The following is a 12548-nucleotide window of genomic DNA, read 5'->3' on the forward strand; positions in this document are numbered from 1 at the left end:
ACTCGTGTGATGATTTGCTTACTTACTATTTATCTGGAAAGACTCTAAGTGCCAGGCATGAGAGGACTATGTCTGTTTCTGCTTCCAATTGTTTTCTTACCTGCTGGACAGGCTTGGCACGTGATAGGTATTCAATAAATATTGATTAAGGAAAGAATGAATCATAGTAAGATTTTAGGGACCAAATAGGATCTTCAGGAGCCCTTAATTTTAAATTATAGGATTCCCTTGGGACTACCTAATTACCCTGGGATTATTTAGTTACTCAGAGCACTTCAGGTCAGGGGTTTTTGTGTGCTAAACCCCGACAGAGGTGTAGCCCTGTTCTAACAGGGCAGCTGCTCTGAGCTGGGGAAATTGTGGGAGTTAGGACTGCACATCTTGAGGGAGCAGATATGCTTTGCTCACCTTGCTTTCCTCTGGGTCTGGTGACTTGGCCCTCACCTCACTTGCTCTCATTCCTTCTCATTCAGTGTGGTCTTAGCCATCTTCACCCCAGCGTTTTCCATGGTAAATGCACTGATGAGGAAAAGCAGTAGCTCCCTCTGCTTCTCATCCCCATTCCCTGCTTCTGCTCTCAGGACAACAGGCCTGGCCGGGATGCTAGATCTTCTGTACTTCCTGATTCTAGGGCCTCAGTAAAGGATGGGAGGTGTCCAGATTTCAGTAAGGAATATACCTCCTCACTCTCCTCTTCTCTGCCTTTTTATCACGCCGATGTGAAATGATCTCTTGCTCTTAGTCTCATGATCACTCCCAAGTTTACTCCAATGCAGGATTTTTCAACTTCAACACCATTGACATTTCGGGCTGGATAAATCTTCACTGGGGAGGCTGCTCTGTGTTTATAGGACGATGGTGTTCTGTGGGATGTTTAGCAGCGTCTCTGGCCTCTACTCTCTAGATATCAATAGCACTCCTTCACAGATGTGACAATCAAACATGTTTCCAGATGTGACTAAATGTCTCTGGAGGCCAACATTGGCCCCAGTCACAGCGTTGGTCTAACGTCTGGCTCTATTTTGTGAAATGTCCTTGACATCTGGCCCCATAAAGTCTCACTTCTGCCGTCCTCCCCTTAGTCTAGCTTCTTACATAATCCTGTTTTATTCTATGAAGGTTTTGGATTGATTAGAAGCGGAGTACTGGCTTCTCTGTCCGCTAACGATTTCAGTATGTGACCCTCAAAGCTGTCGTTCCAATCACCATCATCCCTGTCTCATGTCCTTGACGTGGTTATGACTGGAGGAAAGTACTGCCCTCTAACAGACTGTCTGAACCTTTACCCATTCTATGATTATGTCTTTATTCTCTTTGTTCAGTATTTTCCTTGTTAGCTTAAGAAATATTTTTTGTTGATGATAGTACTGATGACGGAAAAGTAAAAAAAGTTGTAGATGCCAAAATAATCTTTGGCAGATAATTCTGGGAAACTCCCCGATTAGTGGGAAAATTACTGGGTTTTGTATGGTATTACAAGCCTTCACTAATCCTAGGAAGAGAGTTGTTATCTGGGCTGCAAATGGCGAAATCGGGGAAACAATATTTGTTATAAAGTATTAGATGAAGTATGTGGTTATGTAGAGATGGAAGCAAAACTCAGTTTTCCATATTAGGGAAATAGGAGCTCAAAGAAAGTGAGAGCTGCTTAAGAAATCAACTAATATAATTCTCTCCTTTAAGATATAACAAAACGGAAAGCAGAGAGAATAATTGCTTTGCCCAGGGGATGTAAATAGCATCAGGGCCTGGATTTAAACACAGACCTCTTAATTCTCTATTGTGATTTGTGATAAAATTTTATCAATCCACGGCAAAATGAAAAAAATAAGATCAATTTGGAAAATTTGTGTCTGAATGTGAATTAGTTAAATGTAAAGAACTATCCTTTATCCTGAGACTTGGGCCCTTCCAGCCTTCTACCATTTTTTGTAACAAAATATTGTCCCTATTAGGAAAGGATGACTCCAGATGTACTTGGAGTTTGGGGGAGTTTCTTAATGCTTTTATTTTAGTAATCCTAAGGCAATTCATCACCATCATCCCCTTTTAAAAATAAACAAAAATCTAAGAGCCCCTGAAATAGAGTACTTGTGTCCAAAGAACCATAGAGATGTTCTGGTTCCTAGAGAGCAAGACAGGATGCACAGGCCTGTGAGTGAAACCAGATGGAGACTCACAGATGAGTAATTCCTGTGAACGATGGCAGCCCAGCATCCCAGTCTTGGGGTTTTCTGGAACCTCCCTCCTTCTTCCTCTTTACTCCCTTATCGCTCATTGAAATTGAATCAGAACTTGAGCATGAAGCCTGATAGGAGGACTCTTTCACTCTCTCTCTTTTTCTCTTGTAGAGATGGGGTCTCACTATGTTGCCCAGGCTGGTCTTGAACATCTGGCTTCAAGCAATCTTCCCGCCTCAGCTTCTCAAAGCGCTAGGATTACAGGCTTGAGCCACTGCATCCAGTAGGAGGTCTCTCTGGATCACCAAGGTGGCTGTATCTGGTCTGAGCTAGACTGTTAGGTGTATTTGGTTGGAGTGGTTGGGGTGGGCTTCTGGGCCTCCCATTGTTCTTTCTGACTGTGGCTTACCTTAAAATGCAAAAGTATCAGGATATTACTTCTCTAATATTCTTAAGCCCTCTGTCTGAGAGAAGAATACCAAGATCTAAGGTCAGACTTTTAGAGTATTATAGGAGTGGGGCTGACACTGCTACCATCTTGTGTCCTTATCCCTCACTCACTCTTGTCCCTAGGAAAGGGAAGGCACAAGTTACTGGAAAAGCTTCATCAGACTTGAGTCGCCACCAAAATGTCCTGGTATACCAGTTTGACCATACCACTCAGATTCCACATTTCCATTTTAACAGAGGCTTCTGAAGATGTCAAAATACCAATCTAAAGAAGTGAATGAAATTGCAGCCTCCCTCCCCACCCGCCCAGCTGTAGTTAGGGGTTGGTGCGCCATGAGCCTGTGAGTTCCCTTCAGTCTGGGGCCTCAGCAGCTGCCAACCAGCCCTTCATGGAAAAGAGCACATGAGGGTTTTAAAAGAGGAAGATGACATTGGGATGTCTCAGAGATCTGAAAGCATTTTCAAGGGAAAAGGAAACCAAAAAAGGAAAGAAATATGACAACATTTATCTATATATCCTCATCCTGTAGCGGACCTTTGTGTCCTCCAATTCCTGGTGTCATAGTTGTCTAAGGGGCCAGATGATTCTCTACCAGGATGGACCATTCTAATAAGGCTACACCTGGCCAAGAATAAGGCTGTCTTTACATCTGGACTACTTCTTGGAATGTTTCAGATGGTCTCACATGAGCTCACCTAGAAAGGTTTGCAACTCCAGGAAACAACAGCTGCTAAGAGGAGAGAAGGGAGTTAACAGTTAACTGCTTTGTGAGAAGTCATGTTGAGAAGTTTTCATGTGCTTTCTCTTTTTACCTTCTCAGCAATCCGACGTGGTATCATTTTCCTCATTTTATAGCGAAGTAAACAGATGCTCAGAGATGTTGGGTAACTTGCCCCAGGTCAGAAAGCAGAACTGGTCCTGTTCAACCCAAGATCAAGCCAGGATTCAAATCCAGATCCTCCTGCCTCTGAAGTGCTCTTTTCACAAGATTGAACTTCAGTATACGTGGCCATCTCATGCATGCAGGAAGTGAGGAAGGAGGGTGTGGTTCCTGAGCCATGAAATGGTCCAGAAAGGACCTAAGAGACAGAGGCAGAAAAACATTAGAGCTACAGTCATCATCAACACACAAGTTGACTAACATCAACTTTTTAGTCCCAGGCTTCCTGTGGACTATCTGTCTTTGAAGTACTCTGCTTGAGGGCCGTGCTGGATGGCAGAGCACTCTGGCATAGGAAGGAGAGGAATTTGTATTTCATTAAACAACAACAATTCAGAATTGTAATTCTCTATGTTTTTTTTTTTAGATGGAGTTTTGCTCTTGTTGCCCAGGCTGGAGTGCAATGGTGCGATCTCGGCTCACTGCAACCTCCGCCTCCCGGGTTCAAGAAATTCTCCTGCCTCAGCCTCCAGAGTAGCTGGGATTATAGGCATGCAACACCACGGCCAGCTATTAGCTACTCGGGAGGCTGAAGCAGTACAGATGGTGTTTCTCCACATTGGTCAGACTGGTCTCCGACTCCCGACCTCAGGTGATCTGCCTGCCTCAGCCTCCCAAAGTGCTGGGAGTACAGGCGTGAGCCACTGTGCCTGGCTGAGACAATGAAAAGGTGGACATTTGATGAGCTTGTGTTTCTGACAGTTTCTAGAGTTCAGAAACATGGAGACTTGTTTGCATGACACCTTCATTATTATTCAGTTGATTTATTCTTTCATTTCAGATCATTAATATTAAAACTGAGGTCAGGTGTGTTAAATATTTAGCAATAGAAAAAGAAGTCTATCTAATGAGCAAAAATACATTTTAAGATAAAAAAAAAAAAAAAGAGATCAAATCTTTGGGATCCAACATGGGACTTTGGACAGCTCAGGAAATCCGCTGGTTTCTGCCTGGGATCTGAAGACTGTTTACATTCCAGTGGAATTCCTGGGAAAGTCCAGAGCTCTCAGTGCTATGAAAACAATGGCTTATGGTGATAAACTCTTAACCGCCTCACCCTGCGAAGGTTCCCTGAGCAGGATGGACAGGGCCAGACAGCATTCCTAGGAAGACTTTGTCTTGTTTGCTGCCTTGAGCTGAAACTAAAGCTGGTTTGAAGGCATGTGGACTCCTGCCTGCTGAGCTGTGGCTGGACGTTGACGAAGATGGCTACTACCCCTCTTGTCATCAGTAGCTGACAATTTCCACAGGGAGTCACAGCCACTCCCTGGGCAGGCTAGGTACTCCTAAGGTATGGGAACCTTTTGCATTCATTAGGAAGTCATGGAGATGGAACCAGTAATAGTGGGCCTTAAGTTATATTAAATCCCTCCTTTTGCAGAAGAGAAAACAGGGGTCCAAGAAGTTCATTAGGTATTTTAACATGGCTGGTCACTTATCGACTCAACACATATTAATCAAGCTCTGTACCACGTGGCAGAGAAAGAGCAGTGAGTGAAACTGTTAGGAAAGGAGGGGTGGATTTGGGGCTAAGTCCATCCTGCAACTTTCAGTTTTCAGCCCTTAAGAAAGAGAACCTGATGCTTAGTTTAACCTAGAAGAAACTAAACATGGGTATATTCCTCTTGCCAGGGGTCGATCTGGGGTGGGCATGGCACATGATCTAGTTCTGGCCAAGTAGATATTAAAAGGAAATTTGCTATGGGGCTTGGACATGTTTCTGGGAACAATTTTTCTTCCACTAAAGGTTGCTGCATGTGGATGTAGTGCCTGGAACTAGCCTGTGGACAAGCTGACATGGTACAGAAGGGCGATGGAAAAACCCTGGGCCCTTGACACCATCACTGAGCTACTGAAAAACCAAACTCACAGGCCCTGCTACAACACTGTGGAGATGTGAACTGATAAAATTAGCTTACCAATTTAGCCAGCTGAGTCAGGTTTTCTAATGTTTCTAACAGAAAGCATTCTTTAAAAATATTCCAAGTTTTGGTGACAGATATACTAGAAATTTCATCAGATGGCTTCTGTTTTCTCTTAGGAAAGTAGGGGATGGATAATTTAAGAAAGTAAAAAATTGAAAAACAGCTCCTTAGAGGAATTCAGGAGTGGGGCGGGCCTGACGATGCCTGAGCCCAAGAGATTGGTTGTTCCAAGAGGAACAACCAATTCACTAGGAGGCTTTCCTCCCCCAAGAACAGCAGTGGAGAAGGTAGATTATTACATTCTGCAAGGTTTGGGGATTCCTCCCAGGCAGGTGCTTTCCTTTCTCTGACACATTATATTGTCTTTAAGATGTTGATTTAGTTCAATGCTAATCAATGCCTACCATGTACAAGGCACCCATAGGTTCCGTGAAAATATAAAAATATTTTTGTGGCTTCCAGAATGGCTCAGATGAATCCAAAGGATCTTGCAGTGGGTATATAGCTGCATGGCATTAAATGATGTTCACTTGTGAGATTGAAAGTGTTCATGTGTCTCTAAAGACTTAATAACTAATGAAAGACATAGATTTTCAAAATGGAAAAAAAAAAATCACAGGAAAAATAAAATTCCTGTGGGCTACTTTTGAACTTCTTTGGGTTAAAAACAACAGGAATATGGTGATTAGATGCTCCAGGTTTCCTTAAAGAGCAAACAAAAACAACGAAACAACCCAGTGTTGAGCACATTCGCGCCTTTATTCTACCCTGAGTGTCCAGCATGAACAAAGGGCAAGTTCATGTCCTTTGGACTGCAAACCTGCTGGAGAAACATTAATGCTTACAGCAAAATTTAGGATTTACACATGGCAGAAAGAGCCATAAAGGAGACGCTCCCTTCTCTTTGGACAGAGATGGGACAGCCAGGTAGGCAGCCAGGAGGTTTTCAAGGGAGTCCTGGTAGAAATTCTGTAGGCAGGAAGGGTGAGCGAATCATTCCAGGCATAAGCAGCAGCCTGTGTGAAGGCCTGGGTGTGCACAGCAGGGAGCCTGTTTGGAGGCCTGCTATAGCATTCTGGGCTCCTGCCGGATAGAGCGCTTCATGTAGGAGGAGGGTCTATAGAGGGCTAGGGTCATTTAAGAAACATGAACCAGGGGCCGGGCGCGGTGGCTCACGCCTATAATCCCAGCACTTTAGGAGGCCGAGGCGGGTGGATCACGAGGTCAAGAGATCGAGACCATCCTGGTCAACAAGGTGAAACCCTGTCTCTATGAAAAATACAAAAATTAGCTGGGCATGGTGGTGCACGCCTGTAATCCCAGCTACTCGGGAGGCTGAGGCAGGAGAATTGCTTGAACCCAGGAGGCGGAGGTTGAGGTGAGCCGTGATTGTGCCATTGCACTCCAGCCTGGGTAACAAGAGCGAAACTCCGTCTCAAAAAAAAAAGAAAAGAAACATGAACTGGATGCTGCTAGAGAGAGGGAGCCACTGGGAAGCAAAGGGAGGTAAATAATGCAACCAGATTAGTGCAGAAGCTGAACTGTAGGGAGATGCTGGAAAGGGACTGGAAATGGGGCAGACGCTCTGGCCTGTGAACGAGGCATTCCAACAGGAATGGAATGCACATTTAAAAACACAATAGGAATCCACATTTAAAACGCAAAATATCTCTGATATTTTGGGACCAGGGAATCTGTAGACTATCACATTTGGATTTTCAAGTTCGAAAGGGTATTTCTGAATCCTTTGCCAAATTGGAATTGGCCTTGTACTTTTCTGAGATGCTGACAGAGTTGCAGAATTACAGGCCAATTACCAAAATCAATTTTTGAAAGTTATATTAATCCTTTGAGTGGAGGTTTTTTAAAAAACAAAACAATGAAACCGTGAAAGAGATCAAAATACATACCCACAGCTACTGTTCCAACAATTCCCTTTCCTCTGAAACGCCCCTCTCACATACCCTGTGTGCCTCTCTTCTCAGTGCACCAAATCTCTCCAGCCTCAGCCCCAGGTGGCTCTTCTCTTCCAACCCCCCAGCCTGCCTATTCCACACTCTCCCAGGCAGAGCGACCCCATCTTCTCCAGGAGGGAAAGGGCTTCTAGCAATCAGTGCTTCTCCTTAGAGTCAGGAGAAAGGGGGATGACCAGGCTCACTCCAGGTTAATTATTTTTCATCCCATCATATTACCTTCTCATTTTAAACCTGTTATATTGATTAGCCAGGACTCAATCATTGGTGTGATACAAAGATTGAGACAATTACCTGAGTAATTTAGGAAAAAGAAAGGAGATTTCTGCTTTCATCATTCATCAGTGTTTTCTCTTATAAATAAATTTTATTTTCTACAACAGTTTTAGGTTCATAGCACGTTTATTTTAATAGAGGATAAATGTCCATTCAATGCTTAAGGAAAGTTCTGACTTAAGCAGAACCTTGCTACATAAGATTTTATAGGTCATGACATTTCCTACAAAACAAACTGTGAGAAAATGACCTAGATGCTGCCTCGTGGGCAGCTCAAGGGGTTTATGGGATTCATTGACATGATGATTCTTGTGTAGTTTGAAGCTAAGATTTATTGAGCTTTTATCTGTGCCAGGCATACTCCAAAGGCTCTCTTGTATTAGCTCATTTAATCTTCACAACCAGCCAATTATTAGTCCCATTTTATAGCTGAAAAAACTATGGGACTCAGCTAGTGAATGGCAGAGCCGGCAAGAGTTCAAATCCAGCCTATTGAATTTCAAATTTTAACCACTAACCCTTTGTATTAGTGAGGTACCTCCAGAAAAAGAGAACCAATAGGATATATATGTATGTAACAGGAAACTGATTATGGGAATTGGCTCATGTGATTATGGAGAACAAGAAGTTGCCAAAATCTGCTGTCTATAAGCTGGAGAACCAGGAAAGCCAGTGCTATAAGTCAGTTCAAGTCCCAAGGCTGGAGAATCAGAAGCTCCAATGTCTAATGGTGAGAAAGGATGGATGTCCCAGCTCAAACAGGGAGAATGGATTCTGTCTTCATCTGTGCTTCTGTTCTATTCGGACCCTCAATCGATTGGATGTTGCCTGCCCACGTTGGTGAGGGCAGATATTCGTCACACGGTTTACTGTTTCAAATGCTAATCTTACCTGAAAACACCCTCCAGACAAATTCAGATGTAATGTTTTACCAGCTATCTGAGCATCCTTTAGTCCAGTCAAATTGAAAAATTCACCATCACAAGTCCAGCCCTTGCTAATCTGGCACCCACACATGTCTTTTTAAGCCATACTTAATCTGTAAATAAAGACAGCAGAGTTATAATTCTACCTAACATGATACAACTAAGCTGGGTACAATCAAAAATCCCTTCCCTAGAAGAGGAGGTAAAGTTCTTGAGTAAAGTTTACTCTCCTGATTTCCCATAACTTAAATACTGACATAATATTAGCAACACTTAATTACTGATATAAAGTTAATACAGCTTAATGTTACATGATAAGGAAGTAAGAGAGAAAAGAAAACATAGATATTTGCTTAGCATATGTTCATAGACACACAAATGCATTTATAACAATATAAGGAGAAAAAAACTCATGAAAATTACAGCTCTTGTTTCTATAACTGGTCACATAACTGTAGCTGGTATTGATAACTACTTTATCCTCTTACCCATTCCATATTCCCTTTGCCTTCAGCAAGCACCTCAACTGGTCATGGTTTTCTTACCTGGCAGAGTGACCCAAACCTTCATACCTTAAGTGTCTGAGCTAATATTAGTTCTGCCTGGATTAAGTTGTTGTAGTTTTCCATTGATTTTAATCACAGGACATAGTAATTAAGAGATACTTTAAGAGATCTCTTGTATTTCAAACACACTATTTCTTACCTCCACTGTTGAATAGTAGTCCGATTTCCCCTTAGTAGTCAGATAGTCATGCAGCCAACACTGTAATTCCCTTCTTGGTCTGTTGACTCAGGCATAAGGAGCCCAAGGAGGCCTAGTGGCAGTCTTAACTTCCAGTTCAATGGAGTAATTGTTATGTCTACTGGTGGTAGCATTTCTCCCACTGGAACCAAGACCTCTTGGCCAGCACAGCATGAAGTCATGGGAACAGGAAGCAAAAATTTTGCTGGTATGTCACTGGCGGTAATGGTGAGTAGTGCCACTCCCATTTCCACCCCTTTATTCCTGGACCTGTGAATCTGGCTATGGAAGAAAGATTACCATATATTGGATGCTGTTTCAGAGCATATACAGCCTTCTAGAGAACTGTGCCCCAGCCTGCAAGATACTGCCACCTAGCTGCTGCTGTAACTGAGAATGTAAAAGGCCATTTCCACTTTCTATCAAGCCTTCTGCTTCAGGATGGTGAAGAACACAGTAGGACTAGTAAATTCCATGAGCTTGGACCCATTGCTACACTTCTTTGGCTGTGAAGTGAGTTCTTGGTGAGAAGCAACGTTGTGTGGAATACCATGACAGAGGATAAGGCATTCTGTAAGTTCATGAATGGTAGTTACTGTTTCAAATTTGTCCATGAATGGTATATTGCACGTAGGAAAGGCAAATTCATATCCAGAACAAGTAAGGTCAAAACGTTGCCCCTTCTATGATAGGAGCTGTCCGATCTAGTCAACCTGCCACCAGGTAGCTGCCTGATCGCCCCAGGGAATGGTGCCATAGCAAAGGCTCAGTGTCGATCTCTGTTGCCGGTGATTGGGCTCTCAGCAGTGGCTGTAGCCTGGTTTGTCTTGCTGAGTGGAAGCTGATGTTGCTGAACCCATGCATAATCTCCATTCCTGCCACCGGGCCACTTCATTCATGTACCTATTGGGCAATCATGAGGTGGCTCGCAACAGGGCTGACAGAGCCACAGAACAGTCATCCTAGCTATTTAATTATTAAAATCCTCCCCTTTGGTGAGTATTTGTATGGGACACAAATATTTTCATATTTTTGCCTTGAAAGTAATTTATGTATATACATCTCCAAATTTCAGTTGTCACCAATTTTCCAATCACATTTCTACAAAGTCCCTGATCTTCCAACCAAACCATCTGTGACAGCCCATGAGTATGTAATCTCACATATGGCCATTTCTTCTTCTCCTGCAAAGTCACAACCAGGTGTGCTGCCTGCAGTTCTGCCCACTGGGAGGATTTCCCTTCACCACTGTCTTTCAGGGATGCCTTAGAGAGAGGCTGTAGTTCCGCATTCCGTTTGCACAGGCCCAGGGGCAGGCCAAAAGCTGTCTCTTAAAAGGAGAGTAGTTATCTGTGGATGATGACATTGCTCCCAGTGTTCTGTAGTCCCCAAAATATCTGATTATTTTTTCTCCAATGCACATTTATATTGGTAAAAATCCATAGATCTTTCCCATCTCTCCTAAAAATACAAAAATTAGCTGGGCGTGGTGGTGCACACCTGTAGTCCCAGCTACTTGTAAGGCTGAGGCAGGAGAATCACTTGAACCCTGGAAGTGGAGGTTGCAGTGAGCCAAGATCATGCCACTGCACTCTAGCCTGGTGACAGAGTGAGACTCCGTCTCAAAAAAAAAAAAATATATATATATATACACACACACACACACACACACACACATACACATATATATATACTTATATTTATATATGTGTGTGTGTATATCTCTTTGGGGAAGACTGGGAGGATGATTAATAGTATAAATTTTTGGTAGTGTACTGGGGTTCTTCCTTGAGGAGACCCAACCTCCACTTTACTCAAGAGTTCTGGACCTTTAAACTGGCTAAAGTCTGGGAATTGATTGAGGGGCTTAGGGTTCTTCAGAGAAACAGAACCAATAGAATTTATTATGAGAATTGGATCACAACATTACGGAAGCTGAGAAGTCCCACAATCTGCTATGTGCAAACGAGAGAACCAGGAAAGCTAGTGGTATTATTCGGTTCAAGTCTGAAGGCCTGAAAACCAGGAGCCTCAATGTCCTAGAGCAGGAGAAAATGATGGTTCAGAGGAAACAGAGAGAACAAATGCTCCCTTCCTCCACTTTTTTTGTTTTATTTGGGCTCTTAACAGATTGGATGATGCATGCCTACACTGGTGAGGATAGATCTTTATTTAGTCTACTGATTAAAATGCTGATCTCTTCTGAAAACACTCTCACAGACACACCTCAAAATAATGTTTTACCAGCTCTCTGGACATCCCCAGTCAAGTTGACACATAAAAGTAACCACACCCTTGATGACCTTGTGCATAAAAGTTGAACATGTTTTTCTTCCTGAGATGTGGTCCCTTGGGTAGAGGTGTAGGAAACATGGGATCCGGGAGGTGAGATCATGTCAGGCTCATGGGAATAAGCCACGAGATGAGATGGAAAGAGGTCTGGAGTCCTAGATGGTAAGTGCATCCTGTAAATCACATTGTTGATATTTATGGCATTTCTAGCTCTCAATACTTCCGTAAGTGCTCTTCTAGGAAGGCGTTGAGGCATTAGGTCCTGTTTTCCATGTAGACGAAGATGTAAAGGAGCAGTGCTACCTGAGGCAACACGGTGGCGGCAGTAAGGAAAAAATAAAAATTCCTAAGAAAGTGGAGCAAGTCAGAGCTGCAAGATTCAGCTGCCCCTCTGGACATAGGATTCTTACTCCATTGCTAATGTTAGAAAACCTAGGTGCATTGTATCATGATTAGGGAAGGTTGTGGTTTTCTTTCAAAGGTCACAACATAGTAAACAGAAACTATAAGAGTTCCTATAGAATGGAGAATAAGGCCCAGAGCTGGGAAGCTGTGCAGCTTTCTAGTCTTCATCGAACCTCCCACTCCCTTCAGCTCTTTAGGGCACTCCTGTGTTGATGTTAATATTTGTGTTAATACTATCAATTTCTCCTGGACTTCGCTTTCCTGAGTCACTGCTTCCATAAATCACTAAACTTCCCAGTTTAGTGGCCCTGGGGTATATATGACTGATCATAAACCTCTCTTGAACTGAACTCAATGCAAATACTCAATAAATGTTAGTGAATTGATGAGTAACATCAAACTAAATGAGGAGGAAATAATGAACATCGAGTGATCA

General features: G+C 42.9%; 1 long non-coding RNA gene across 1 annotated transcript; it reads right to left on the minus strand.

The window, feature by feature from the left end:
- Nucleotides 1–347: 347 nt before the first annotated feature.
- On the minus strand, nt 348–9550 carry LOC105732345 (uncharacterized). The gene is made up of 4 exons (XR_001110956.2): nt 9377–9550; nt 8637–8784; nt 3444–3710; nt 348–2589 (listed from the first exon to the last, which is right to left on the minus strand). It is a non-coding gene; the product is annotated as an uncharacterized LOC105732345 (long non-coding RNA).
- Between the last annotated feature and the right edge of the window lie 2998 nt (nt 9551–12548).

Source organism: Aotus nancymaae, unplaced genomic scaffold (assembly GCF_030222135.1).
Source record: "Aotus nancymaae isolate 86718 unplaced genomic scaffold, 86718_ANA_hifiasm-v0.15.2.pri h1tg000040l, whole genome shotgun sequence".
Classification (NCBI taxonomy): domain Eukaryota; kingdom Metazoa; phylum Chordata; class Mammalia; order Primates; family Aotidae; genus Aotus; species Aotus nancymaae.